Raw genomic sequence first — 16,605 nt, forward strand, 5'->3', positions numbered from 1 at the left:
TCTCAGCATTTCTCAACATTTTTCTATTTCAATTTCAAAGCGTGCGAGGCAGAAAATAATAACACGAGGAACGAGCAGGTTCGCCAAGCTCGCCTAATTGCCTTTGATATCCGAGTTGTCCGTCGTCGGCGCATGGAAAGAGATTTTTGTTTTGATACCGCTCTGCCGTGACAAATACGTTCAAATTATACCCTGTTCGGTGTTTAAAAAAACGGTCTCGGATTCAAAACAACCCAGGGAAGAAACAAGCATGGAACCATTAAAACAAAGAAACTAAAGGTTGACAACAGTTTTGTTAACATCTCACTGTGTAGAGGATCTTTGTGTATGCAACTAGTTTCACAGGTAGAGTGTGATTTTAACAAGCAAAACACCTCATTTAAAAACTTGGAGTTACATTTCACATGGACCTTTGGTAAAATAAGACATCACCCATACAGCACCCTACCCATCTGGCCCAGTTCTTGTTGGAATAGAGGTGTAAGGTGATGTTTTAGGGCTCCAAACGAAGGTTTTTTAGAGGCACACTTCAAAGTATGATGTTCCTTTTCTTTATAACAAGCATAAATCCAATCGCGACTAGTTTGCTGATGTCTTGGACGTCCCATTGTTAATGCCCGTTTGTGCGTGACAGACATTTTGACGTATTTCAATGTTATATTTTATTTATATTGTCCTCTCATTCATTCTCTCAGCGCGCCTCTTCTTTCCCTCCCTGGAAAGAGAAGCAACAAGAGATTGCTATGATAAGTTTGATTTCATTATATATGCTACGCTTGAGTCGGGCTCACAGGACTCCTCGGAGTCTAGACTGGAGGGTTAGAGAGAGGATCTAAATGAGCGACTGGGCGGAGAATGGAGGGAAGCTCTGCAGCAAACAATGAATACACATTAGAAATTTCTACAACATAATTGGCTCGTGCACATCAACACCACTCCGGCCAAACTTCACCGATTCAGTAATTATATTCTTGATACTTGCTCTAAATGTAATGAACTGAGGGGAGCTTTGTTTTACTGTGTAAGGGTGTGGGGAGAGTCCCCACAGAGGTGAACTGTAAAATAGATGACTCCCTCAATATTAAAGGGATAGTTCCTTCTATATTCCTTCTATAAAACATAGTCCCTGCAGGATTTCTCGATTGTGGATTTGGTGATAGTTTTGGCCTGAAATGCCTGATTTTGCAGCAGCTTTTCTAAAAAACTGCAATGGAAGTTGTGATGTTTTTAGTTAAAAATTGCAAACTCAGTCACGCACAGACACAGTTTGTCAAGCAAACAGCTTCTATCACTTTTGCTGTTACTTAAATTTCACAAACGTTTTCACTAAATATGCACATTTAATGTTGACTTACTCACCTCTATTCTTTCAGTACTTGCAGTAGCTTTGTATGAAACAGCCTCTGTCATGGTGATTTGTCTTGCATGTTGTCCACATGTTTCAGCAATTCTGCGGCTGTGTTTCGCAGCTATAATGACATCAGTAAATGTCCATTAACACATGAAATTTGACCTATACATTCTTAAAAATGTATACATTATTTGCAGTTGCGCTTAAGTCGCAATCGCCAAATACAATCTCTGCAAAAAGACAGTGAAAACCCACCAGGTCGAATATGTCCGATCTCTCAGTTGCTTGCTGGTAATCGTTCATGCTCCATATTGTCCATAATGCTGTAAGGTCAATGTTGACAACACTGCCTTGACATTTGGGGATATGTCATAGATTTTTCACAGATTTTTGGGGGGGTGATGGAGACAGACCAACTGGATTTTCTCTGGAAAAATGAAAATAAATTATGTTGCAAATGGGTCCAGGATCAATAGATAGTGACTAGTGACTCTTTAAAGACATGTCTTTGGAATTGTGCCATCGTTCCAATGTGCTGTATGTTTTAATAAAAATATCGATATTTGGTGCCAGCGTATTGATAACCGATCTCATGAGATAGTATCACAATATATTGACGTATCGATATTTTGTCCCACCCCTAGCCCAAACTAGCCGCAGCCCCTTTACTCACTCAGGGACACGTTACATTTCTGGTCTGGGGCTTGTGGGAAATGGTGTTCATTAAAGGCAGCCAAACATATATAATATCTTTGACTTTTTCCGACGGAAAATTTTTAACCAGCCAGCGTCCTTAACTTCTTAAGACACCATGTAATTGTGCCTGGCGGGGCGGAAATTAACGTGAGCACGACCCGTGGGTGTTGTGTGTTCATCACAGCCGATCAGAACCGGAGTCGATAAACACCCGCGACTCCTGCAGAGTTCCTTGACGTGGGTTTAGATGCTGATTGTACACATTAACATTGAAGACAAAAGCCAGATGTTAGCGTCAGTGGGTTTTTGTCCAGTGTGAAAGGGGGACTGGACTCTCTCTGTGGTTTTCAACAGGCTGCCTCGGCACAGCGCTCCGCCTCTCTTCACCAACTGGCAAGTCAAAGATCCCCTTGAACATAAAAGGTCCCATTTTCAGTATGAATTTAACATTTAGCCTTTTTGTGGCAAAGGGTTCTTTGATTTGCACGACCCTGGGCCCCTTATTGAACCATTTTAAAGGAGCATTTTTTTAAAGCATGCAGAATAATTGCGTTCAAGCAGCAATCCAGCTGAGCGCACTAACAGGCAGGGCTCTTTGTTTCCCTAATAATCAGTTGAGGTCGTCCTCTGCCCACCACCACTGAGTAATCTCCATCCATAATAACACAGCTGCTTCAGAGATGTGGCAGGAGGCAGAAGCCCCCCAAATCTAAGCGCCTTTGGTGAGGAGGAGGCAAATCCGCTCTTCGAAAGACAGGCTGCAAGGAACATAAGGCTCCCCAGCCCTCCTAGGGTTTAATGTCTTATTATTTTCCACAGACAGTACCAAAATGAACAGTTTTGTCAGCAGGGACGCTGCTATGCTGGTGTCACTTCCTCTGTGCACACTGTGAGGGAGGGAGGCCGCAGGCTGAGAAATGAGGGAAACTAGAGAAACCAGCTTTTTCGTTATTAGCTATTCATTTGGTTGGAATCTTGCATCTGAAGATTATATGGGGAGGGCGCTGGCAAGAGATCAGTCTTGTACACAGGATTAAATAAGGTTGAGGATTGGAGAACACAAAGAATAAAGCCAAATATAGCATTATCCAATTATTTCTTTCAGTTGCTGTCACAGTCCTGGAGTGTCACCACATCTGTGGCTCTGTTCCGGTTATAACACTGATTGAATTTCTCTTTAACACGTTGTTGGATTAGGGCCGTTTGTTCACTTGAACTGGATGACTCATTTTATTTCTTGGAGACAAGATTAACTGCATGTAATGAGCGCAGTTAGAATAAGTGGCTGGGATGAGCAACAGAGTGCTGCGGGGATGACGTAATTCTGTAGGCTAACGCGGAAGCTGGCGTCGCTCTGGTGCCCTCGACAAGAAAAGCCTGTGGGATTTCTCTTTTGTGTTGTCGCAGAAAATAAGCTGTGTGGCAAACACAACGATGATATTTTGTTCACCAACAGGATCTTCAAAGATAAACAGCACTTCCGTGACGTAAATTAAATCGGCAGAAGTAGAAAGCTAATGCTAATCCTAATTTATGCTCCCTTTACGTACGAAAACAGACGTCCGCTTACATTTTTTATTGTTTTTTAAACCGTCGCTGCCCACATACAGTACTTCCATGCGTCTTTCATGTTGGCATGTTCAGGAATACAACCACTAGAGGGAGCCGCTCAGAGTCAAATCTTTCTTTTATGAACCTCCACTTTTCCTTCGCCACCCAACTCACATTTAATTTCCTGTCCAATCTCCTCCCAGCTGGTCTGTAGTAACGATTTGTCTCTCTCTTCAACCTTTCTTAAGACATGTTAACACTTCATACGTAGGCTATGTGTAAGCTTGTGTTAACCATAGACCTTAGTTAGGGCGCACTCACTCACATTGGGATATTTGTACCATGCCCAAGCACATTTGACCCCGAAAGTCCAGTTTGTCGGACCGTGCTTGACGGTACACGGTACACTTTCTTGGCCCTGGCACAGTTGGAAGAGGTGTGAACGAGCAAAAGTGCGGGTACGACGTATGTACGAGAGGTATGTAGGTGAACAAGTGTGAGTGCGCCCTGAAGGCTTCTTAGCAAAAACCCACTGACTTTGAGAGGAAGGAACCGGAAGAGCTTTTTATCAGGATTCAGGGCTCTGTTCATTTCTTTAGACAGCTTTTTTTTTTCCTTTTCATTTTTTTTTGCCGTGTCCTAAAGGAAATGACATCTCTGAGGACAGCTGACTGACGTCTGAATAAAGTGGACTCTGAGTGTACAAAGTAATTATGTAAAGGCGAGACGACTAATGCACACTCCGACGCTCTCTACTTGACTTAAGTCTCCCATGGTCGCAGCCGATGATAAAATTTCCATTTTTGCACATGCGAGAGTAGTTAACATCCTCTGCTTTTTTGTTTGACTGTGTCACTCTGTGCCTTGCAGCCCTGGGCCATCTAGCACTCATGCGTAGATGGTGTGACAGCATGATTAATTGCGTGGTGTTCGGGGGGCAAACTAAACTAAGCAGATGGATATGTGAGGAGTCCTCGGCAGTGGGGGGAGAAGTAACTGTTTTCTCGCTGTTTGAAAGAGACGACTGGTATAGTGATAAATGAAACCGCAGAAAACATTTCGCTGATGTCCTGGAAAATACGCTGTCTAGGAATCTCCAAACAGTATATTTTTTCAGAAGGATAAATGACTCCTAATCTCCCGTTTTGGCACTTTGATGGCCTTCTGTAATGGCAGCATAAACTATCACGGTCGCATTCGATTTGAAAGAGTGAGAACGGACGTCGGCCGATTTTTACTGCAAATGCAAAGAGAGGGAATAGAGAGGATCTTGCAAAAAATTCCCACTATATTTCTCTTAGTGTGCACTCAGCAAATGCAGATGTGCCAGCGGAGGCAATATCCACAAGTAGTGTCCTGCTCATCAGCTGCTATGATTGGATTAGACTGCAGATTATCATGTAGGGCTGTGAGCACGAGGCGAGCAGAAAAAACATTCCTTCAGAAATTATTAATCACAACAAACCAAGTCTAAAGTGTTTTTCCCCCTCAGAACGCCAAAACAGCCTTACATGTAAGATGAATTATAATATGCAACCGCAAGCACAGCACAACCCCGACTGGTGCAGAACACGTGCATGTTTCTTATGCACGCATTGCAATTTATGGAAACCAAACACAAAGAGGAAACACGTTTCAGTCACTTGAATTTCAATCTCATCACCGACACTGACAGGTTTTTATGATTGCGTTGTGCAATTTTGTTTTTTTTCTTCCGCAATTCTGCCCGGCGATGAGAAAGATGACAGCCGATAACGATCGAGACTCGCAGATGACTGAACACGAATGAGGGGTTTGTTGTACTTTTCCAATTTAGCTGTAATCTCAGCAGGGCATGTAAACACAGGCTGGGTGATAGGGAAAAAGGAGAGCGGGCTTTAAGAACACAGAGGTGGCCTCGATGTGTAATTTGGCATTAACCCTTGTATTACATGTGACTCATGGGAATAACACTGACAAGCGAATGTTTATCGTGGGGATTTTCAGCCTGTGATGGGATTCGAATGCACACACACTGTGACGCCCGGTTGAGAGATGCTCTTGATGACACGCTTGAAGGCACACTAACAGTGAAGCTGGGCTCTTGCAACGTGGAACAACAAATAAAATGTGGCTCGTGCGGATCACCTTTGAGCACAGGGGAGTCCGCTACAGCGCTCCACCACGTCTCCATCGCTACATATCAACAGCTGCAAGACGTTAACTCGTGGGCACAAACTCTGAGGTGCTGGAGAGATGTGTAAAGTACACGGCGACTTGAGATATACATGTCACAGAGTGCAGTGGGGAGTCATGAAGCAGCATTTTAAGAAAGAATTGATGTTTTGATTTTGCTTTAGGGAAGTCAAAGTAATTTCGCTCCTGCTCCGTGTGAATCAACCTAATTATCCCGGATAGATAAATGGATGCTGGGATCCTGATATAACAGTGCTGAAAGCGAATATTCAGGATCTTAACTGAAATAAATCTACTCTCAGGTGTGTTTCCAAGCGCTGTAGACAATCGCAAATAACCCTGCAAATAAAAGGTAATGAATAATAATACAATTTTGAATGCATGAATAAGTAATGACTTTAAAAAGAACTTGTATAGAAAAAGTTTAGAGCCTTAATTTATCCAGGGAAAGACGTAGCAGCATCCTGCCTCTCAGCGTGATACAGGCCTAGTGCGCATGTATACAGCTATTTTTAAAAACACATTTTTTTCCTCCTTCCGTTTTAAAACAATTCCCGTCCGCCACAGCGGTATTTAAAAAAGAAAATCTCTGTCCACATGAAAACGCAGGCTGTCAAGCGATGTCAAGCGCACGCCAAAGCAACAGGTGGCGATATAACCTCTACCGTAAGGCTACGCTGCGTGAAGAGTCATACGTGCGGACTGACACTGGAGTGGAGTTACTCCTCAGTGTCACACTTGAATATAAAGTGATTAATGTGATAGTATAGAGCGTCATAGTTGAAGCCGTTTTGAATCGCCTGATGGCCGTGATACGGTTGCTCGAGCAGATCACTGCCGTTATAGAAGATGCTCATGGTTCCACCGGCTGCTCCACGGCCCGTTTTCAGCAGCGTCCCAGCAGCTCTGCTCCACGGAGAATACGCGCCAAGTCTGTTTCTGATGGAAGTGGACCGCAGCCACGTCAAGCTGCACAGAGCAGATCGAGCCAGACAGGAAGTCAGACAGCGGAACGGCACGGTGCAATTTTCAAAAGAACACCCTGTGCAGACTCTACAGCACAACAAAGTTGGAAATATTAAGCATAAACACACTTAAAACAGACAAACAACTAAACAATTTACCTATGTAGCGTACTCAACCACAGTAGAAGTACAAAAATTAAGGCAAAATGATGAAATATAATAACAGGGCCCAGTGGAACGGGTAAGGCCACTGTCCAAGCTGCCATTTTGGACGAGCTATGAGTGAGAACGTGTCGTCAATGAAGATGAGTTTGTTCAATATTTGAGGCTGCGGCTGAATGTTTTTCTTTTTCTCCGACACCCAGAACCACAAATAACACACCTACTTATTCAACACGGCCGGGGTGCTTTATTACAGAGCTCTTCAAAGCTGTCACCCCGCGGAGAGGCGCCGCTGTGCAACAATGAATTTGGAATTCAATTAACTAAAGCACATCTTGACCTTTGATATTGTCGCACAGCACGAGAGGGGTAGTTATTATGGTGTGTTGTGTAACTGTGTCCTGGTGCAACGTGCAAAAACTGTATGCGTGTGCAAGTTGCAGATTCGTTTTCGAAAAACGGATTCAAACTTTTTTTGCAAACTTTTTTTCCTGCCGTCATCAGCAGCTCCGCGTTTGTCGTTTTCACACTTCTTTTGCTTTCTTGGTGATATTTTACTTCACTTCCTCTCTCGAGCCACCGCTCCGTCTCTATTGATCAAACTTCTTCGTCAGGGCTTTCTTTCATTTTCTGTCTCGGGGGAGATGTATTGACATTCAAAGCCGCCGTCTGTCATATCAATAATTTACAACAGTGACTGCGCCGTGCCATTAAATATACATCAGAACACATGAAACAAATGTTCGTGACGTGTTGTATGTTGTAGCTGTAACTACCGTCCAGTCGATTAACTGCTGCGCCATGAGAGCGCTTTATAAACTGGATGTTTGTCTACATTCATGCCCGTGGCCAAAAGATGATGTGGAAATGAGTTGATTGATTAATTGATGAATGATGCTCTTTAAAAAGCATGCTTCATACAGTGCTTGGAGGAGACTGCAGTTATTGTTCCATCTGAATTATTAACATGAATCCATTTTTTATTTCTAAAGGCCCAAACACTGAGAGGGATAATTGACACGTCTCATTTAAGGAGCACTGCAGGCGTCACAAACACCACAGAATCAAAACAGCATTTTAGGAAAAAAGTTGCTATTCAGGCAGAATCTGTTATTTATTACAGATAGTCTGAGATTCATTTGCAGCTAAAAATGAAACTGTCAACATTTCGAACAACCAGTGATGAAATAAACCCAAGTAATGTTCTTAAGTACAGTTTTGTACACTTAAGTACACTTCCTCTGCATGTATTAGATACATTTAGTTACTAGTAACTCTGCAGATTCAGATTATTCAGTGTTAATAGGCTAGTCATTATGATGTGTTACCAATCAGATATTGTTGTAGGGGGCGCCACAGTGTTGGTTGGTAGGGCTCGCGCCCCGTGTGCAGAGGCTGTGTCCTCGCCACGGCGGCCCGGGGTTCACGTCGAAAACTGTGGCCCTTTGCTGCGTGTCACCACCCCCTCCCCTCATCCCGTTTCCTGTCATATCTCTGAGCTGTCCTGTCAAATGAAGCCAGAAAAAGGCAAAACAAATAAATAAATACTTGCTGCATCAGAGCCAAAGTAGCACATTTTTAAATTAGTTTATTTTTTCGGTAATCTGGCAGAAAAGGGTTAGGTTCACTGATACCGATGATCAGAAAATGATGCAGATGCAGATATGTTGGGTTATAGTGGGTTTCACCTGCATCTCCCATTGACTTCAATACAGCTGGCACCACTGTCCGGCCCTGAAGCGAGATTCAGTGAACAAAATTATTACAAGTGGATCTCCAAGATTCTTCTCCAAGAAGTTTTGTTGATAAGAGCCACATCTCGTCCCGTACTAGAATACCAGACAGACATTAGTTTTTTCATGTATGTGGTTCAATTATGACCTCATGTCCTGTCTGGAAATATCTATGGCATATCTGTAAGTGTCACTGCACAAACAAATATCATGAACATATCATTACTCTGGATTCTCTACAGACAATTTCCTCTGTTACATTTGGCTAAAGGACCCAGATGCAGGAACGCACAGGGGGGAAGCAGGACTGGAAACTTAAAACGAGCTTTAACGTCAAGACAAAAAACTGAAAAGTAAAATCCAAACACTACAACAAAAAGCAACGTACAAATTGAAAAACCAGGAACATACCACAAGGAGACACTGGAAGAGAAAACCACAGGTGATGACACAGGAGGAACTGACAAAGACATCAGGAAGCACACAGGCACTGATTGACAAACAACACACAGGTGCAACACACCACACATGAGGGCAGACTTTCAAAGTAAAACAGGAAATCACACGATAACAAAACAGGAACATGACGTCCTCTGTGTATTCATGTACCGCATCTGGTCAAATATGGATGAAAGATACATTTTCCAGACATATTCTGGATTAGGATTTAAATCTTGGTGAAGATCCCAAGCATGCAGATATAACTTTCTTAATTCTCAGCAGAGAAATATTTAAGCATAATGTTTTGTTAATAATACTGCAGAAAGTGGGCTGGTTAGTTCTGCACACAGACATATAGACTTATGGAAATATGACATCAGTATACAGGGGTGTATAGAGTACAGTGCATTATTTATGACAGATCTCTTATTGATGTCGTTCTGGGTAAGATATTTAGAGCCTATTGATCCTAATATATAATATAATCAAGAATCTATAGATTTCTATCACTCGTTCTTCAGAACAGACGACTTCTCAGGATGTCTCAAATATTAGGAGTTTTGTCTGTGTGCCCTAAATTTGATGAAATATAACTCCGGGACATCAGATATGCAGCTGTCAGTCATTTCAGACACAAACAGGACAGGGCTGTCTGCCCCGTCTCTCTCCTTCTTACCCAACCAGTGGACTCTCTGCTGTCACCAGGCGGTGACGTGTCTTTTAAATGTCTCGTTGGTTAAACACAGGGAGGCTGGAGGAGTGAACAGCAGCAGATCTCCGACCTGACACAGAGAGCAAACTATGTTGTCAAAGTATGCTTCACCTACCTGGTAAATAACCTGGTTTATTGCTTTAATTCTGAAGTGTGCCATTATGGCAAGCCCCCTTAACGCTAGCTTACCCTGCAGCATGTTAGCTAATTAGCTCTGAATTGAAATGTGCTTTCTAAAAATCAGAAATGTCATTCTCAGGGGGTTTAATCACACTGAAAGATGCAATGTGTTTCACGTTTTTAATTTTTATCTTATTCGTCAGGGGTTTGCTCTGTAGCTGGCTGTACAAAGGGGGAAAAAAAGACTATATAGAAGAAAAGATTTCATGAATATTCATGTATCTACAAAGAGACGTAAGCTGATACACTTTGTAACAGGTATAAACAACATCTCTTGATGCCTCCTCTCCTGTACCAGCTGCTGCTGCTGACGCTGCTGTCCATGGCTGACCTCATGTTTCTCTCATCCGCCAGCATCTTCCTCAAATCTTGTGCCTTTCCCTTGTCCTGTTTGAGTTCCCTCTCCAGCTTGGCGCTGGCTGTTTTAGCAGACAGCAGCTGAATATAAAGGAGAAGTTAATTTGTTTTTCTCAAATACAAAAGAGCAACCGATTGATGTGTTAGTGCTAATTTAACACACAGGTGTGAATGTAAAGCAAAAGGAAATGTAATATAAGACTGTGTCAGTTAAGTATTTCAATGCCAACTTTGATTGTCTTGGCTTTCCTCTACCCGCAGGTACAAACTAACACGTACTCTCACTCGTACTGGAGGAAGGGTTAGTAAATGTTGTTAAGATCTGGCTCACCGTAATGATCTCCTCAAGGGTGAAGAAAGTCTGTCCGGCTGTCTGCTGAATCTCTGGCAGGTCATCGGTTTATTGTGAAATGTATTTCTTACCCAGAGAGCACTGGGGCGACTCCTCCGTGTGCATGAGGCAGCATCACCGGCTGCAGAAGTGTGTGAATCAAGACATCTTGCAAAAAACTCTGTCAGCATATCGCAGCATGTTGGTGGTATCCTCCATGCTGGAGTCTGCAGGACTGACACATGCAGTCATCAAAGTGTGTTTCTGTACAGCTTTCCCTCTCTTCATTTTCATCTCTGCGTTAGTGAAGAAAGTAAACACTAGCCAGCTATGGGTTAATTCATTCAAGTGAAAGTTGCACCGGCATGACGGATGGGCACTTTTTAGGATAGTGTGTATAAACACAACCGCGGCACAGAAACTATAATAATTCAAACTTTGATGAGATTTATTTTAGCTTCTGGACCGCGGCTGATGTCAAATAAAGTCTGACTAATAAGTAATTTATTACTCTACACAGACATTAATATTGTAACGTAATGCATTACTTCAAATTAGAGGTAACTGGTAATATGTAATATATTGCATTTTGAAAGTAACCAACACTGGTTGTGATATATTACTGTTACTACTAAGATGTTACTCTGACATTAACACACTTAACAGGGGCTTAGTAAGCTAGCAGCCTGCTTGTAGGCTCTCGTAGACAGTAATAAAGTATTTTGTTGCTAAAGTAGCTTAAAATCAAACCCAGTGGTCCCTTGAATTAATGATGCAAATGTATTTGCCATTTAGCATTTATCCAGTGAATACTACTAACACTACTTAAAAAACTTCTCCATGCATGTGAATATAAGTAAAACAAGGTCTTATTAACATTTATAAAAACTGGAAGTCATGTTACAGCAAACATTAATACATTTTTTCTAGCACTCTGAGGTTTTATTGGTGAAACTAGTTAGTAGTTACTTAAAACTTTGGGAGGACCTGACACACAGACTTATTGTTATATAATATTGTTATATAATGGATTAAGAAGTAAAGCGAGGAAGCTTCAAGCCTTTTCCACACAGCAGAATCCACAGTCACAGCTGGTCTGATGTACAGTAAGCAGACAGGGTGCGTCACAGTCTTGCCACTACATAATATAACCCCTCTGAACGGATCATTTTACAGCAGCAAAGTTTTGTTTACAGCCAGCCAGCACAATTTAGACAGGCACACCCAGAAGTGCCAAGATCTTTCCATTATAAATTAATGAGGGAGATATGAGTTTTTGTGCCGAAAGCTATTGGTCAACAGTTGTGAGTGTGGCTGTGACGCAAAAACTGTAAAATGTCTCCATCTAGTGACTGAACTGCAAACATTCAGTTTTATTTCTAACCTTGTGTGTTTGTGGAGAGCTGTGACATCTATCAGAGGAGTGGTACAAGCTCTGTTTTAAATTATTAGGGCCCGAGCAGGGAACCTGCGAGGCCCTATTGTATTTGCTGGGATTATTATTCATCATTCTGCGCATTAGGCGGCTTTTTGGAGCCCTGAACATACCCCAAAACTCACTAAACTTGGAATATACGTCACACCTGGCGAAATTTTTAAAAAATCTGTTGTTGTTCTGAATTTTCACCACTAGGTGCCGCTATTATCAAGTAAAGTGCGTTTTGCCTAATAACTCCCATATACTTTGTCGCACATTCAAAAACCTTATGTCCACGCGTTCAGTGAATTGTGCTGAATCTAGTGATATAGGCCACGCCCATATCCGCCTACCGTTTTTTTTTTTTGTGAAAGATTTGGTGAAAATCGGCCAATAGGGGGCGCTTTTATTGCTAAATGACAAAACAACAGCTTGACTGCCTTGACTTTTGATTCCTCAATGGAAGTTCTTGCATCAACAAGCCCCGACAGCAGCACATCGCAACAGCAGCATGCCCCGACGCGCGTGGACTGAGAGGGCCCGTTCATCGCTGCTTGCAGATTGAATTTTTTCTTAATTTCTATATGTAAATATTAGCATGTTAGCTCAATAGCTTCCAGGTCATGTGATCAATTGACTCAGAATCATGTTGGGATCATGTAACTACACTGGCTGCATGAGATACGCCTCTTGTTTTTACATTTTACATCTCTAAATATTTTTTATTAATTTTTAGAAATTTCTATATGTAAATATTAGCATGTTAGCTCAAAAGCTTCCAGGTCATGTGATCAATTGACTCAAAATCATTCTGGGATCATGTAACTACACTGGCTGCATGAGATACGCCTCTTGTTTTTACATTTTACATCTCTAAATATTTTTTATTAATTTCTATATGTAAATATTAGCATGTTAGCTCAATAGCTTCCAGGTCATGTGATCAATTGACTCAAAATGAGTGTGGGATCATGTAACTACACTGGCTGCATGAGATACGCCTCTTGTTTTTACATTTTACATCTTTTCATATTTTTTATTAATTTTTATTAATTTTTATTAAGTTTTATAGGTAAATATTAGCATGTTAGCTCAATAGCTTCCAGGTCATGTGATCAATTGACTCAAAATCATGTTGGGATCATGTAACTACACTGGCTGCATGAGATACGCCTCTTGTTTTTACATTTTACATCTCTAAATATGTTTTTATTAATTTCTATATACAAATATTAGCATGTTAGCTCAATAGCTCCCAGGTCATTTGATCAATTGACTCAAAATCAGTGTGGGATCATGTAACTACACTGGCTGCATGAGTCATGGGTCACCAGATTTGGCCCGTAGCTCGTTACACATGAGTATGTTAATTCGATACTACAACTGCCCTCATGTGCAGCACGATAGCTCAGTAGCGCCCCCTAATGCCCCCTTATGGCTTTTCCCATTAATTTTTTTTCATATCTACGCCTCGTACTTTATTTCACTAGGCCTACAGATTTAACGCCACAGACTTCACAGTCACCAAGACTCATCCTCATACCTTGATGATGAAAAGTTGTAAAAAGCTTTCGCCTACATTATTCCTGGTGGGCATGACAGTCTGAACTTTCAATGCTTGGCCACTGTAAATTTATATCGCACATTTAAAACAAATACAATGTAGCACAAAGAGCTTCACACAATAAAAGCAAGCACAACAAAACAGAAGTGAAACCAAAAGACACACACACACACACACACTTTCTCTCACACATAACACACACGCTATCTTTCGCTCAGCTATGTGCTGTGATGACAAACATCATCCAATTTACATGACATTCACAGGCTGTTTTCTCCAAATCATACATTACAACATGACATATAATTGATGGGTGAGCTCTAGGGCCACATAGTGGACAAACTTGCCCTCTGCGTCTGCCCTCCGACGGCGCCACGGCCCGACGTACGTGGGGGGACGAGGGCCCGTTCACCGCTGCTTGCAGCTTTAATTTCTTTTGTCTTTATTTTTTCAAGATCTTTATAATATTTGAAGCTGATAAGAGTTGAGCTCCTCAGCTTTAAGTCTCATTTAGGTAATTGTTTTGGTTTGTTGTGGACCACAAACTCCACATCCATGTACTGTTAGCTGCAGAGCTTACCGGGAGCCAACCAGACTGGGGGCATTGGGGTAGTGTCGGTGTTTACAGGGCTAGTTCAAGAGCTTTAGACAGTGATGGGCACGGCTAGCTGGTTGGTAAGCTATCTTTTTCAACAATATATAGGCGTCATAATATCAAAACTGTTATTTCTTCACATTTTTTGGATGTTTTCAATTAAAATTCCAACATATTGCGCCTTTATTGCAAATAAACTGATCACTTTCTCACAAGAGTTAGATGGCAACACCCCGCTCTCATCCGTCTCAGCAGTGAGTCTTATCCTGGCTAACAATATATAACATTCTAGTGAGCTTTCAATGTGCTGGTAGGTGGCTTTTGCTACCCTTGGTAAGGCTGTTTCCAACTGATTTCAGTTTTTCTGCTACGCTGAGCTACTATAAGAGTGGTATCAATGTCAGACTATGTTTTTTTAAAAAACTCTACTGTTTATTTTACAAGCACGTGTTCAGACTTTTGGCTCAGATACATCACCATTCACACTGGGGACGATAATCAAATGTCAGTCAGAATTTAATCAGTAAACCTCAGTAGGGTGATATAAAATGTCAGCTACAATGTGTGAACTTCCTGTGTGAGCACCTCATTTAGCAGAATTTGTTCAATGTCACCGCGACCCCCTTTGGAAGATGTCCGTCAGCGGTTCCCACACTGCCTGAGGGACACAATGAGGCCAGAAAGTTCGTCAGCAGGTCACTCTTAATTGCACTGCAAAGGGTATTTCGCTCTTTATTTTAAATTCCACACCATCACGTCCTTCTTGCCTCCTCATTATCCCCCCTCTGAGAGATGGAGGTAGATGGATGTACATGTGTCCTTCACGGGCTGAATTTTAAGCAGTTTATTGAATTAAACATCCTGATAGCCTGGGAGGAAATCCCCTGTCAGTGCTCTGCTGGTTAAAAAATTGGTGCAAAGCGGCCGAGGGATTAATTTATTAATACATACGAGAATCATGTGATTTTAAGGCCAGTTTCACATTTTGTGACAGTTTTGTTTGTTTAGGTTGACAAATAACTTTCTAACTATTATAAATTAGTCTCCATTGCCTCGAACAAACATCTCATGTTCAAGGTTTATTTGCACAAAGATTGCTTCTGAGTATTCCTTCTTGCAAATAGTTATTTTCTAAATGTGACCACCGGGAGATGGAAAATGTTAATGATGCCTGAGTTTAGTTTTAATTAAAAGATGAGAGAGAATGGCCAACACCCCGAGGCATGGAGGAGGACTGTTGGGATTTTATGATTTCAAGCTCAGACTTTTGAAATATGAGCTTGTCTCACTGATCACACAGCGCTGTTTGCAAACACAGCATCGCTCAAAAGATTACTTGGAATAACTTTTAAAGAAGAACGCGAGAGATGTTTATCAGAGTCGAAGAAGATATAAATAAGGAAAGCTTGATACACAGCGCTAAATGAATCTCACTGAATTCCACTTTCTTCCTCAAATGTGTCCGTTGATGGTAGTTGCACATAATTATCCTGCCATTATGGAAACATAACAGTAGCTCAGCTTTCACACAGTAGCCTAAGAGTAAATCATATGCAATCATTAATTTATTTTCTTACACATGTTTTTCTTCTCTTGACAAGTCAGAACATCTTCCATCTCATTTTGACCCTTTTGTCTTATTCTCCAACACTACCACCTGAGGTCTCTATACATTAGAAATGGTCCATTAATTGCAGACAATTAAAATCTCTCTGAACACAAACATCACCATGAGACGTGAATATGACCTTGACAGGAAACATCTGGTACTTTTAAGCTAATTCATTCATTGTGTTGCCTCATGATGTTTTACAAAAAAGAGAAATGTCACACAAACAGTAATCCTTCAGTGAAATGCCAAAAACCTGAAGAAAATTGTCACCTAGTATCAGTCGAGTGAGTCATGCCACTTTGTTTACGTGTGGTGGACCCTGCCACCTTTCTAGCTTCAGTGTTCTGAGGACATTATTTTCCTCTGAGGGCAGCTTGTTCATTCGTTTTATAGACGCTATGTTTGTATTATTAGTTCACTGATATTGTAAATATTCAAGATTTTGAACTTCTTCTCCGAAACTACGAAATACTCCTTTAAGGTAAAAACCTGCCCAATGCTGCGTTCAAGTACTCTTTCTGAAAGTTTTACAAGTTTAGTTTTGTGTGATTTTGGTCTGAAATAAATTAGAAACTATTTTTAAAATCGCTAATTATGGTGATACACGGTTTCATTTAGATAGACTAAGATTTAAAAAAAAAATTGTAATCTGAAAAGTAACTTGTAGCTAAAAAGTTGATTCCAGACCGGAGACTGTCGAGTGAGGGCTTGTCTGCGTGTTGAGTTTAATATTTCCGACAGCACCTGAAGGCGTCATCTCTTA

General features: G+C 41.4%; 1 long non-coding RNA gene across 2 annotated transcripts; it reads right to left on the reverse strand.

Moving 5' to 3' along the window:
- Positions 1-629: 629 nt before the first annotated feature.
- LOC311264565 lies at positions 630-9,111 on the reverse strand. Of its 2 annotated transcripts, none has more exons than XR_014623473.1 (4): positions 9,045-9,111; positions 1,607-1,778; positions 1,360-1,469; positions 630-715 (listed from the first exon to the last, which is right to left on the reverse strand). It is a non-coding gene; the product is annotated as an uncharacterized lncRNA (long non-coding RNA). The 2 variants fall into 2 exon arrangements; XR_014623474.1 differs by lacking the exon at positions 9,045-9,111 and adding an exon at positions 8,229-8,306.
- Between the last annotated feature and the right edge of the window lie 7,494 nt (positions 9,112-16,605).

The sequence above is a fragment of the Pagrus pagrus genome, assembly GCF_965226575.1.
Source record: "Pagrus pagrus genome assembly, chromosome: 11".
NCBI lineage: Eukaryota > Metazoa > Chordata > Actinopteri > Spariformes > Sparidae > Pagrus > Pagrus pagrus.